Source organism: Hyperoodon ampullatus (genome assembly GCF_949752795.1).
Source record: "Hyperoodon ampullatus genome assembly, chromosome: 20".
Lineage (NCBI taxonomy): Eukaryota > Metazoa > Chordata > Mammalia > Artiodactyla > Ziphiidae > Hyperoodon > Hyperoodon ampullatus.
In genome coordinates this window covers 21,410,175-21,424,771 of record NC_136933.1, presented here as the reverse complement: position 1 = coordinate 21,424,771, position 14,597 = coordinate 21,410,175, and positions in this window count along the sequence as shown.

Below are 14,597 nucleotides of genomic sequence, written 5' to 3'. Positions count from 1 at the left end.
TAGTAGATAAAACTGCTGGTGTCTTACCATTAATCAAGGAAGTAACACCAAACAGTACCATAGTCATTTATTGTATTTTTTAAATCTCTACCTATTTCCATGCTCCCAGTTTAAAAGAAAAAAAAAAGCCCATTTTACTTAAGAACATTCTTATTTCTTGATGCAATAGTAAAGTATTAAATCTCAACCCTGAGTACAGGATTTAGCATTCTGGGTGACAAGATGGAAAATATGTGTAAAGCATTTATGCTGCATATGGAAAAACAATGGTTGTCTCACAAAAAAGCATTTTCTATGATTGTTTGAGTTGCAAGCCATACTAGCGGCGTTTTTTCATAGGTCATTTTTAGTAGAAAGAACAAATGAGACAAACTGTGGTCATTCAGATGTAGTGATTTGGAAAAGACATTTTCTCAAACACTGACAGAATGACCCTGTCATTTCAAGGAAACCAAGTGAGTGTATTAGTTCCCAATGATAAAATTGGAGCTTTTAAGCAAAAATGAGAGTTTTGGAAAACTTGTACCTACTATTCTAAGCTAGACAGTTTCCCAATACTTGGTCTTTTCTGATGAAATTTGTAGGAATATTAACAACTGTTTTCTTTTTTTGCTATTGCATAATGAAATGTGTCAACATTGGAAAATCTGCAAATTTGGTGAACCAATTATTTTCCAAATGACCAATGCATGATGTTATAAGATTATGCAAAGGTAAAGTGAACTCAAAGTATAAGACAAATCAATGGATTTTAATGTTACAGAGGACAAAATGTTCATTAATATGATTTCAAAAAACAGAAAAAAACAATTAACTGAAAAAGGTATTAGAATGATCTCCCCTTTTCCAACTATGTATTAGTGTGAGGACAGATTTTCTTCATATACGTCAACTAAAATAACATTGCAATAGGGCTTTCCTGGTGGCGCGGTGGTTAAGAATCCGCCTGCCAATGCAGGGGACATGGGTTAGAGCCCTGGTCCAGGAAGATCCCACATGCCGCGGAGCAACTAAGCCCGTGCACCACAACTACTGAGCCTGCGCTCTAGAGCTTGCAAGCCACAACTACTGAGCCCGCGTGCTGCAACTACTGAAGCCCGTATGCCTAGAGCCTGTGCTTTGCAACAAGAGAAGCCGCTGCAATGAGAAGCGTGCGCACTGCAAGGAAGAGTAGCCCCTGCTCGCCTCCACTAGAGAAAAGCCCGTGCACAGCAACAAAGACCCAACGCAGCCAAAAATAAAATAATAAAATAAATTTTAAAATAAATAAAATAAAAAATATTTATTAAAAAAGAAAACACTGCTGGGCTTCCCTGGTGGCACAGTGGTTGAGAATCTGCCTGCCAATGCAGGGGACACGGGTTCGAGCCCTGGTCTGGGAAGATCCCACATGCCGCAGAGCAACTGGGCCCGTGAGCCACAACAACTGAGCCTGCGCGTCTGGAGCCTGTGCTCCGCGACAAGAGAGGCCACGTCAGTGAGAGGCCCGAGCACCGCGATGAAGAGTGGCCCCGGCTTGCTGCAACTAGAGAAAGCCCTCGCACAGAAACGAAGACCCAACACAGCCAAAAATAAATAAATAAATATTTTTTAAAAAACCCCACAGCAATAGATGGAATGCTGGAGTAGATATGAACCAGAAATTAAAGAGATTTGCAAAATTGTAAAACCATGCCACTTTTCTCGAGAATTATTCAGAAAAGGTTCCTCATAAAAATGTTATATTTATTTTTAATATTTCTTAAAAGTTCTAATTATGAATACAGTAACTATTAATATAAAGGAACCTGTAATTTTGGTACATTTTGCCAGATTCCCAACTGCAAAGATCATGTAATTTTGCATTTCAAACAACATGTTTGCATTTCAAACATGAGAAGGTGTCAAACTTCACTTGGTCAGTGAGAAATTGTATCCTTATTTTTAGCTTGCATTTATTTTATTATTAATAAAGCTATTATTTTCATATGCTTAAGAGCCATTTTCATTTCTTTTTCTATGAACCATGTTTAAGCCTTTCAGCTGTTTTTTCCTACCAGGTTTTTGGTCTTTTTTCTTAATTTTAAGATATACACTGAAAAGATTATCCCCTTATTATACAAATTGCAAATATTTTCTCTCTACGTAACATTTGGATTTGAATTTACTTCAATTTTTTCTTGCTGGGTCCTTCAAACCCTTGTGGCTTCTCTTGTCTTGCCTCCCTGAACATGTCCTAGACTGGAAAAAAAAAACTGATCAGTTACAAAAATGAAGAAGTTTAGAAAGTCAGTAGTCACTCCTGGCTTTATCTTACTTGAGCTCTCAGCAGTCAACATAGTTGGCCAGGACCCTCCTCTTGGAATGGTTTCTTCTCTTTGCAATCAAGATCATGTAAATGACATCCCTCCTACGTTACTCGTCTGTTTCCCAGCATTCTTTTTTGACTTGGAATCCTCTTGAACCTCTAAGTTTGGGTGTGCTTCCAGGGTCAGTTCTGGTCCCTTACCTTATTCTAGTTCCAATGTCTCCCAGGTAATCACATTTACTTCCAAAAGTTTAAGTACCACGCTCCAATTTAAGCTTCTACCCAGACCCAGAACTCCCAACTCATTTGCAGTAAAATGTCTAATAAGCATCCCACCTCAACATATCTATAACAGTATTCGGATTTCAATATTCGGAAGACTTCCCTTCCCCCAACTCACTTTGAAATTTCATCATTAAGTTTAAGCCGCCATCATTTCATCATCTCAACTAGTTCATATTCAACCCTGTCCCACTCCTGTCTCCAACTCCTCAGCTTAACAACCAGAATATTAATTTAAAACCTAAACCACGTTTCTAATCATTTCTAACAACTTTCCATGGCATTTAGGATACAATCCAAATGGCTAACAATCCTAGATGGTCTGGCCTCCTGCCCACATTTAATCTCACCTATAGCTTTCCTCCAACCATTGTCCATTCCAACTACGACAAATTTATCTGTGCTCTTTCCGCTTTCTCAGCTGGCCATGCTTTTCTCTCAAGATTCTGCCATTCCAGCTCCTTCTTTCCTCCCTACAGTTCTCAGCTCAAACATCACTTCCTCAGAGAGGCCTTTCTGTAACTGCCCAACTTGAAATACCTTCCTACCATTCATAATCATTTTCTTTGTATCTATTTTACCTAATAATATTTTTAGACATTTTAAATCAAACCAGCACAAAGGGAAATCAGTAGCAGAGAACAGAGATAACATATTTTTACAGAAACCAAGAGAAAGCAAAGTAGGAGAATAATTTGTCTCATGAGTATAATTTTATCTATGTGCCAAATTCATACCTATCCTTGTTTTTCCCAGTTTTATTTATTTTTTGCCCTGGCTTTCTCACTTACCCTTTCATACTATTGCATGGCATATATATTTTTAAAGCTTCCATAAATATTAAAATCAAGTTTAGGTATTTAAAGAAAACCATGATTAAGGAAATGATCTTCAGAGAAAAGCTTACCTTTCTTTGTAATCCTAGGTATTTCCTTCAGGGAAAACAGCTAGAAAAATGGAGACTGAAGAGCTTTCGTCTGTTCAGCTACTCCCTCAATCCCTCCCTCTCCCTATCAGGTAGAAAACCTGTGAAGTTTCAAATCCTATCCATATAATAAATCTAGGACAGTGGTCGTCAAACTTCAGGGAGCAGTAGAATCATCTCAGCTTTATTCAAACAGAGTTCTGCGCCCCACCCTGAGAGTCTCTTTTAGGACAGATCTGAGGTGGAGTCTTAATTTACATTTTAATGGGTTCCTAGAAAATACTGGATAGCCAGGGACTTTGTTCAGGAGTTTCAGTCTCTGTGGATGGGTGAATATTTTGTTCTTTGCTTTATCTCCAAGGTCTTTTTAAGGGGCTACTATCTGGTAGGCACTCACTATAGAAGTGTTTGTTTTTCGTTTTTCATGAACACCATGGATACAGTAACAATTTCACAGGAAGAAATTCTTCTCTAAGCCATTACCCTAGAATCTCATAGTGTTCCTTCCTTAGCCATACCATTTTATCTTAAGCTGTTAAATACAATAGTTTCATTAGAAGATGGTACGTGATTTCCTTGTTTCCAGAATGTTTGCTGAAAGAAGTGATCACTGCATTATTTGTAGATAGAAAAGAGTAGAAATAACTGACGGATGGAGGAATGTGTCACAGATGGGAGGTCAGGGGACAATCTCAGATAGTTCACTGTTGACCCCAGTGGAAGGAAAATCTGCACAGCTTCCCAAGTTTTATAATTCTGTCTCTGGTAGGTTTTATTTATTTATTTATTTTTTGCCTCAGTCAATTCCCTGCTGATCAAACATCAGTGCCTGGTTTTTTGTTGTTGTGGCTTTCAAACTGCTGACGGGATGATGAAAAAATTCTTCTGCTTGCTATCTGACCTTTCAAAACCTGGTTCCACCCTGTGGAATCTTAAGTACCTCCTTTCCCTTTATCTCAAACAACACTCCCCACACACACCCTCTTCTCCTTCAAGTAAATCACATTCTTTTCTGTGTGTCCCTCCCTCCTCAGCCTTCTTCTCTACTCTTTCTACTCAGTCTACCTTTTCTCTTTTTTTCTTTTTTTTTCTTTTTCGGTACGCGGGCCTCTCACTGTTGTGGCCTCTCCCGTTGCAGAGCACAGGCTCCGGACGCGCAGGCTCAGCAGCCATGGCTCACAGGCCCAGCCGCTCCGCGGCATGTGGGAATCTTCCCAGACCGGGGCACGAACCCATATCCCCTGCATCAGCAGGCGGATTCTCAACCACTGCGCCACCAGGGAAGCCCCTACCTTTTCTCTTTAAAGCTTGGATGCAGCCAAGTTCTGTGAAGATTTTATCAATTACCTGGTCGTTTATTCTTATCATCCTGAGCTTTCATAATTTATATGATTTCATTCTGGTAGGAAAACATTGTAACCTTTGAATCAAAGGGTTAAACATCAAAGCAAAATTCTCATATCTTGGAGTCTTGTAAGGTCCATCTTAGACTCTAAGCAAATAGTAAATTATTCTGGAAGACTGTAGACTATGTTTTAACTAAGATAATTCTATAAATAGCACTATGTGACACAGTGTGCTAGGCTCTTTTTATATCTCTATATTTCTCACAATCCTGTGAGGTATGTGATACCAATACATTTTACTGCAGATAAAGCCCATGATTTTGAGGTTAAGTAGTTGATCCAGAGCACTCAGTACAGCACTCAGTACAGCCAAATTTCATAATACTTCCTTACCTCTATTAAATGTTAACTAAAAATTTTGCCAATTTATAAAAGAAAATGCCTCATATTTAAATTACAGTTTACCACAAGATACTTTCATAGGCCTCCAGTAACAATGGTATAGTCAATATCTTTGAGTATCAATTGTTTGACTTAAAAATCTCCCCTGGGGCTTCCCTGGTGGCGCAGTGATTGAGAATCTGCCTGCCAATGCAGGCGACAGGGGTTCGAGCCCTGGTCAGGGAAGATCCCACATGCCGTGGAGCAACTGGGCCCGTGAGCCACAACTACTGAGCCTGCGCGTCTGGAGCCCGTGCTCCGCAAGAAGAGAGGCCGCGATAGTGAGAGGCCCGCGCACCGTGATGAAGAGTGGTCCCCGCTTGCCGCAACTAGAGAAAGCCCTCGCACAGAAACGAAGACCCAACACAGCCAAAAATAAATAAATAAATAAATAAATAAATTTAAAAAAATCTCCCCTAAGCATTAAAGTCTTGTGATAAATTAAGCTTATAAAAATAGTAAACCTGGAGTTTTAAAATATTACAGTGCTTTGTGTATATTTGGGTCCCCACTTAAAATCACAAATCTTAAATCAGTGACTCAGTTGTATATTTCAGATTGGAGTTACATGCGTATTACCATAAGCTATGTACTCCTAAACATTAGGAATGACACTAAGTAGATTTTTACATGTTCAATACCAAAATATTAAGAGTCTGGTTGTGATTGGTTAAAAGGTACTGTACTAACCTACTAGGAAATAATTAGCTTCTAGGTTAAGTGAGGTTACATTTGGCTGGAAACTTCCATTGGGCATGAGCACTGAGGCTGCAGGTATCCAGGGTACCCATCAAGCAAACTGACATCTTATCTTGATTCTGATAAATACCTTCCTACGTGATAATTTTGCAGTTCCTTTTCACCCTGCATAGTGTGGTAGAGTGACCAGATAGGTCTGCCAGGGTGCTCACTAGGATCTTGTCAGAGACGCTGGTGGGACTCTGAATGTTATTCACTGTGTTAGCGGCCCCATAGCTTTCTGTTCCTGAAACTGAAAACATGCCTCCCTTCTCAACAACATATACACATTATTTGATAGGTTTTTGCATGAGTTTTTTCCTCGATTCAATAGAGTTATCTGTCTTTCATTTAAATCTAGCTTGATCTTGATGGAATGCTGCATTTTTTAATTAGGCATTTCTGCTATGTTATACATTTTCTTAAAAATTCAAGACACCTTACATTCTGCCAAATCATGCACTAATAGTGTTTGTATAAGTGTTGGAGCAAAATGCTCAATCACTATACAATTTTTTTTTTTTTGGCCAAGCAGCATGCAGGATCTTAATTCCTAGACCAGGGGTTGAACCTGTGCCCCCTGCAATGGAAGCATGAAGTCTTAACCACAGGACTGCCAGGGAAGTCCCCAATCAGTATACAACTTGAACCAGATGTTTATTACAATATTAACAGCCATTTTAAAAAAATGTAGTACAGTCAAAGACAACAACACAAAAACAGTTACCTGTTGAACCAGCTTTTTTAAAGAGTCAAAGTTATTTGGTAGAAGTTTAGCGAAGGATTGAGGGTGTGGAGTTAAGGCAGCAAGGGCAAAATGCACAGAGGAACAACAAAATAAGCATCTCAAAGACGGTATCTGGTTAAACTGAGCCAAGAAGCCTCTAGGGTGAATGGCCATCATGGTAGTGGAGAGGTTACCACACTGATGGCTTGCTGCATTTGGCTATACTAGTGTACTTCACCTTCAACTGTTCTTACCCGGTGCAAAACTTCAACATGATGGGAAAAAGTCACGTTTGAATCAATGTGATTTTCTTGTCACAACTCCTTTTTTTTTGTATCATAGAACATGCTATTTCTAGTCCTACAGTCAATTTCTAGCCCTAATAAGATAATTCCCAAGGATGTCTGATATCTAATAAAACCTTGAACTTCCCCTGTTTTCTAGGATCATTCCAACCTATATGACTCATTTTACATATTCTTCCTGGGCAGTTATCTGTTCCTTAGTCTTCAGTTACCATCTGTATGCTAAATACTCATCTCTAGTTTAGATCTTTCTGCTGATCTTCAGACTCATAGGTTTGAGTATGTTGATTGTTGGAAATCTCTATTCAGAGATCACGCAGGTACCTCAGAGTCAACAAATCCAGAATACGCACATACCCTTCTAGCCCCATTCTCTTCCTATGAAAAAGGCAACACTATCCACTCAGTTGTTCAAAGATATCTGTATTATCAGTGTCTGTATTCTCCATACTTCTATAGTTAAGTCTCAGCTATTGCTATGGTCTAAATATTTGTATCCTCCCCAAATTTATGTTAAAATCCTAACCCCCCAATGTGATGGTATTAGGAGGTGGGGGCCTTTGGGAGGTGATGAGGTCATGAGGGTGAAGCCCCGATGAATGGGATTAGTGCTAAAAGAGATCCCACAGAGCTCCCTAATCCCTTCTGTGTGAAGACAGTGAGAACCAGAAGAAGGTCCTTATTAGACTGTGACCAGGCTGGCACCTTGATCTTGGACTTCCAACCTCCAGAACTGTGGGCGGTAAATGTTTATAAGCCACCCAATCTGTGGTATAAGGAGACTAAGACACTAGTCTCCTTTACACATCATTAGTAGGTTGACTTCTCTCCATCCCCATTGCCATTCCCCTGGTTCAGCTTAGCACTGCAACCAACTATCAAGATCTGTGACAGTTTTGGCTATTTTGAACCCAGCTTACAGCCAGTCATAGAAAAAAAAAAAATCTGACTATGCCAGTCTCTTAACACTTTAGTTGATATGAATTTACTTCTTTGGAGTCAACTAAGATTTCTTTAGATTTATAAGACCCTGCCTATCTTCTCCCAAGTAACTTTAGTTTACTGATGAGTTTGACTTGTTCCTATTTCCAGGTCTTTGTACATAATAATTGTGTCTTCTGGACCTCCCTGTGCTCCCCACGCCCTATTAGAGTTGAAGAAGGGGCCTTTGGGCACAATCCTTATATATTTCCTAGAAACTGTGTCCGAGTTTGTTTTCTTTATACAACCACTACAGCCACTGCACAATAGGTTCTAAATCATGACTGTCCAATTATTGATACTTTTCTGGTTTCTTCATGTGCTAGCTTCTTTGCGGGGATAACTTATTTTTCAGCCTTGTGGTACACTCTAGGTCCTCACATTTGAACACACTGGTGTTTGTATGCTGGGGTAAAACGTGGAGCTAAAACCTACGAGCCTGGACTCACCGAAGACTCTGATCTCATGGTCATCCTTATTCAGCAGACTGCCAGGTACACGTACGTGTTCATTTTTCTCTTCTAAGGAAGGTCCCTCTCATGAGACTCTAATGCCTTGCGTAGAAATTCCAGGATTTCTTGGACCTCATTCTGAAAAGGAAAGATCACTATTAACTCCTCTTGAAGGTTGTTATGCTAGATCTATAAGACAGAAGTTATAACACAAACCTAGGCATGAGTTATAAAGTGAAAATTAATTATTCCCATTCAAAATGGGGTCTTTGGGGCTCCCAAATCTCCAGAGTTGACAGGTCAGGGATGGAAAAATGATTTAAATATGTATCACTTTGAAGACCCAAGGTATTTAAAGAGGAAAGAATGATTGAGAATGAATCCCTAAAATCTGGAAGACAATTTTGCCTTGAAAATTTTTGCCTTCTTAATGGTAAACATTGTGAGGCTTGTTTTCTCAAGAAAGAAAACAGATCTTGTTACCGAGCCTAAGCTCGTACTGCTCGCTGCACGACAGGCCAATAATTGAGAGATGAGTTGTTGGGGTAAGGAATAACAACCTTATTTGGAAAGCCAGCAGACGGAGAAAATGGTGGGCTCATGCCCCAGAGAACCATCCTGCCTGAATTAGAATTCAGGTTCCTGTTATACTAAAAGGGGAGGGAGTAATGTCAAACACTTCTGGTTCCCATCAGCCTTCAGAGGGGATGTGTTAATTTCTTCCTCCCTGAAGTCATTCACAGGTGGGCCTGCTCAGGATGTTTCCTGTGAGCTAAACAAAGGTGTCTTAGCTTAATACTCATTATTACCTGGGAAGCAGGGTTCCCAGAGATGGGCCATTATGTATAATTTAAGCTTATAGGCAACATCCCTTTAGTGATTAACTTCTAATAGAATACAAAGGTTCTTCCTTATTACAGTCTCACAAAAGGGCATCTGATCTATCTCACAGAACCTCTTCAGTTTTTCTTGGTATATCTCACATATGCTAGTCTTTAAGTCCATCATGTGAAGACTTTGCTACCTCAGCCATCATCCCCAGCTGCAGGTTACACCCTGGATCTCTCACCTTGTAAATTTCTTTACACTTAAGGCAGGTGCTGTTACCAGGGCTTCCCTTCCAATTTCTTAAGAGGCAATCACAGCAAGACTCGTGTCCACGTTCAACTGCAAGTGGTTTGTTCAAAGAGTATAAACAGGCTTCCCTGGTGGTGCAGTGGTTGGGAGTCCGCCTGCCGATGCAGGGCACATGGGCTCGTGCCCCGGTCTGGGAGGATCCCACATGCCGTGGAGCGGCTGGGCCCGTGAGCCATGGCCGCTGAGCCTGTGCGTCTGGAGCCTGTGCTCCGCAACGGGAGAGGCCGCAGCAATGAGAGACCCGCGTACCGCAAAAAAAAAAAAAAAAAAAAAAAGTATAAACAGATAAAACAAGTAAGCTCTTCCATGAGATCTGGTACATCTGAGGCAGCCATTGTCCTTTTCAGGGAGGCAGAGAAGGATCAAGAAGAAAAAGAATTTCATTTTAACCTGGTCTTTTGCAAGATCAGAGATTTGTCTTCAGAATCAGCTCACAATCACATTCTTCATCTTCTCAGTCATGTAATGCTATCTTTTTCCCCCACTTTTTTTCACTTTTAAAAATTGAAGTATAGTTGAGGTACAATATTATGTAAGTTATAGGTGTACAATATAATGATTCACAATTTTTAAAGGTTATACTCCATTTATAGTTATTATAAAATATTGGCTTTAATTGCCATTCTTACCCCATTGAGAAGTTGTGTGGGACTTTAATTCCTCTACCTTAGACCTCTCTCAGAATGTTATTCTCCATCCACATTCCTGCTGCAAACTCTTGTTTCTAAGAGGAGGAGGGAGACAGATGGCTTTGGTAAAGACAGGATGAAAACATGACCAAGGGACCAGCCTGCACTGCGGCGGAACCTAGTCTTACAAAGTAGTTTTGTTCGTTGAATTCCTGGTCCTCAAATTTCATTGCATATTAGAGTTTTCTGAAGAGCTCTAACAATCGTGATGCCTAAATCAGTGGCCTCCAAGCTTTAGAGTACATCAGAGTCACCAGGAGATCTGGTTAAAGCACAGATTGCTGAGCCCCACCCCAGAGGTTTTGATTCAGTAGGTCTGGGGCGGGGCTCAAAAGTTTACACTTCCAAAAAGTTCCAGGTGATGCTGAGACATACTCTTCCAATTAGGGCACTAAACCAATCTAATCAGAACCTCTGGAGGTAGGCCATAGGCTTCAGGTATTATTTAACTTATTAACTTCAGGTATAATTTAACTTATCAGGTGAACACATACAACTAAGTTTGAGAACTACAACTCTAAAAGACTGAAAGGGTTTAAACAAGAGGCATTTTGGGGCACCTAGAAGGTGGCATATACGAAACCTCAATGTCCTAGCCTAACTTGTGACCATAAAACGTGCTTTGCATCCCCAGTTGCTCTGCCAGCAGAGTTCAACCTTTTGGGGGTGCTCTTCCCCAAGTATTCCTAAAAGTCTTTTTTGTTTGCTTGTTTGTTTAAACTTCCCTTAGTTTCAGTCATAATCAGAACAATATTGCCTGGTCCCTCGTGTCACAGCTCCTTAAAGGCACTTAGCATTTAGTTCTTATACTTGCAGCAACTTTCCCCAAGCACACTCATACAGTACCTGATTACTGGCATGAATTGCTACAATTCATGAATTCCCAGCTATGCCTAAGACCCCCGTTCTTCTCTAGGGTTCTCTCCAACTATAATTGGCACCCTAGCCCAACAGGTATTTTCTTAGACCTTTTGTACCTCAATGTCCAAGAAGGGGCAAGGGTGGTGAAGAAAGTGACAATTTGTTTTTTCTCAAGAGATTCCATGGGCTCTCTTAAGAAGCTGTGTCACAAACTTACCTAGAAGTGCTCTCTTAAGACCTTGACATCTTTGGCTGCAAACAATACATAAACACGGGAGGAGCGCCACCTGCAGTATCTGGCACCAATTACCACTGGATAGTTGGAGGGGGAGACACTTACCCCATCGACCTTCAGGGCTTGATTTGACTGGATCCTTGCATAACCAGCAAACCTGTTTTTGGTCACAATTGTAAACCCCTTGAGTTTAATGTTTGTGACTCATTCAGTCCTGTGGAAATGGCAGTATAGCTCTGTGGGTAATAGCATGGACACTGAACTTAGGCCACCTTTGTGGATCTAGGGCAAGGTTCATAACTAGGGCTTGTTTTCTCACCTGTGAGGATAGAACTCATATCTATCTTCTAGGGCCGTTGAGAGGATTAAGTAAGTAAATATATAGAAGTGTTGAGAACGGTGCTTTGTACAGTGCCAGAGTTCTCTTTTTGTACTAGCTAGTCTCGTGCTTTTGTTCCTCTAAAGATACTGTTTTATGGTGAGAGAATCTTAGGAATAAATGTTAAGATTTCCTTGAGAAAAGCAAAAAGCAGACTTTCCCATTAAAGATGAGGAAGCACCATGTATACACATAAGCATCTGTTTCCTTACCTATAAAATATTTGTGTACTGTGGGATAATTATTTTTCTAATTTACTGGGTATGGTACACCACCTGGAACGTGAAGATATTTAATAATTCCTGCGGAATTAAGTGATAGGCATCTCATAAAGGGTGTCATATGATAGAAGCAAGACACAAGTGACCCTTGCACTCGAGGTTTGTTTTTTTTTTTTAATCTAGCATTATCCTTTACTGATATTAAATACTGTTTACACGGGTAGTAACTCAAAATTATTTGTAATAATCTCAAGTCCCATACTCCCTATTAAAAAGGGGAAAGTTACACTATAACTCCTTTTTCTTAATAGTCCATCCTAAATTTAGACCATGTCTTTTTATTCTTATATTTCACTATTTGTTTGAACTGCTTTAAAATTTTTCCTGGTCAGGCTTCCCAACTCATACATTTTTTTTCTTTTCCTCGGCTTCCCTTTTTATCTCTTTAGAAGATAAAGTACATAAAGCATCCAGCATGAAGCATGGAACAAATACATTTTCAACAATTAACTTTTCTTAATGCAAAGGGATGAACAAAGAAAGGGTTTATTCTCCAGAAAAACAAACAAAAACACCTCACCTTAAATTCTCATATAAGATGTGTAAATTGTCAAAGCTCTGGAAGGCAACTCTCAACCACCGACCTTGGCAACTCAGCAGGAGCCGCTGGGTTACAACTTTTAACTGAGTATGAATTTATAACACCAGGACCCTCCCCTCTGATCTGCCCTCCAGGTGTTGTCCATGCTACCTAGAAAGAATAACAAAGGTTATTCTAAGCTAAATTGGGTCTTTCAATATTTCTTGGATAAACAGAATGTTACAATCTAGATTTTTTGTTATTGTAATATTTTGACCCACTGTCAGATCCTGTATTTTATTCTTCAAATATCCTCAGAGTTTTCTCACTTCTAAATAGTAGCTTATTCCTTTGTTTGAAATGTACTTAGCCTTTAGTTTAAAGGTACAGATCAAATGAATTTTTCCCTGATTTTCCAGCCAGAATGAAACATTTCCTCTATGAAAATGCCAAAGCAGCCAATGAATTTAAATTCTACCACTCTTTTTTTAAAAATTCTACCACTCAGTGGACTCTCAACCACTGCACCACCAGGGAAGTCCCTTTAGGCCATATTTTAATTGGGTTATTAGTTTTGTGTTATTTTGTTGTTGTTTTTCTGCTGTTGAGTTGTAAGATTTCCTTATATATTTTGGAAATTAACCTCTTATCTGATACATGGTTTGCAAATATTTTCTCCTGTTGATTGCCTTTTTACTCTGTTAATTGTTCCCTTTGTAGTATAGAAGCTTCTTAGTTTAATGTAGTCCCACTTGTCTATTTTTGCTTTTGTTGTCTGTGCTTTTGGTGTCATATCCATGAAATTCCATATTTTTTCTATGCCTTTGTGTATACAGATACACTATCAACCTCTATAGCATGACCTCATTTTTGTAGGAAAAAATACATATATAACCTAATTTTTATTGTTTATACTTAAACTATTTGGGGGAGTAAAAATGTATTTCCCCCTTAATATCATTTAATGGATGTCATGTCATGTCAGTGTATATAAATAGATCTGTTATTTTTTAATTATTATTATTATTTTTTGGCCGTACGCGGGCCTCTCACTGTTGCGGCCTCTCCCGTTGCGGAGCACAGGGTCCAGACACGCAGGCTCAGCGGCCATGGCTTACAGGCCTAGCCGCTCCGCGGCATGTGGGATCTTCCCGGACCGGGGCACGAACCCGTGTCCCCTGCATCGGCAGGCGGACTCTCAACCACTGCGCCACCAGGGAAGGGGAGGGAAGCCCCCAGATCTGTTATTTTTAAATGGCTATATAGTAATAAGAAGAGCTATTATTTTTAAGCATACTTTTTTGATGACCTCTTCATAATTTAAGGTAAGGTATTTGACACACGTGTTCCAAAGTCCCTTTCCTAGATTGTAATTTTCAAACATTTATTTCGTTATTTTATTACTTTGCTGTATAGAAATATTTAATTTTTAGTTATTTTAGCTTCATTTTTTCCTTAGTGGTGGCTAACTCCAAAGCATGCTTTATAAAGCCTTCTCTAAGTTTTCCGTTTTAAATTTCTACTAAGTTACCAATTATCTCCTTCTACAATGTGCTTCATCCTTTGGATGCAATAATTGGCCATATGTTTAACAAATATGCTTCTCACTTGTTAAATAGATGTGGGGTAATCTAGAACAAAAACACATACAAAAATAAAATAATAAGGTGAAAAAAGCAATACAAAGGGAAGTAATATGAGTAGAAATTCATGACTAGAATGGGGAAAATACACACACACACACACACACACATACACACACACATCTGGAATACACATTGGTGTAAACTGTTAGGTAAAGATCCAACTTTTTTTTTTTTTTCCCCCAGATGGCTACCCCTACCTGTCCTAAACCGTTTGTTGGATAATCTATCTTTTCCACACTGATATGAAATGACAGACATATTTTTTAAAACCAGGCTTTCAAGCAAGATATTTTTCAAATTATGTCCCTATCTAATCCACTGCCTTCAACAATGAATAAGCTCTCACTGTATAAATATACATATGT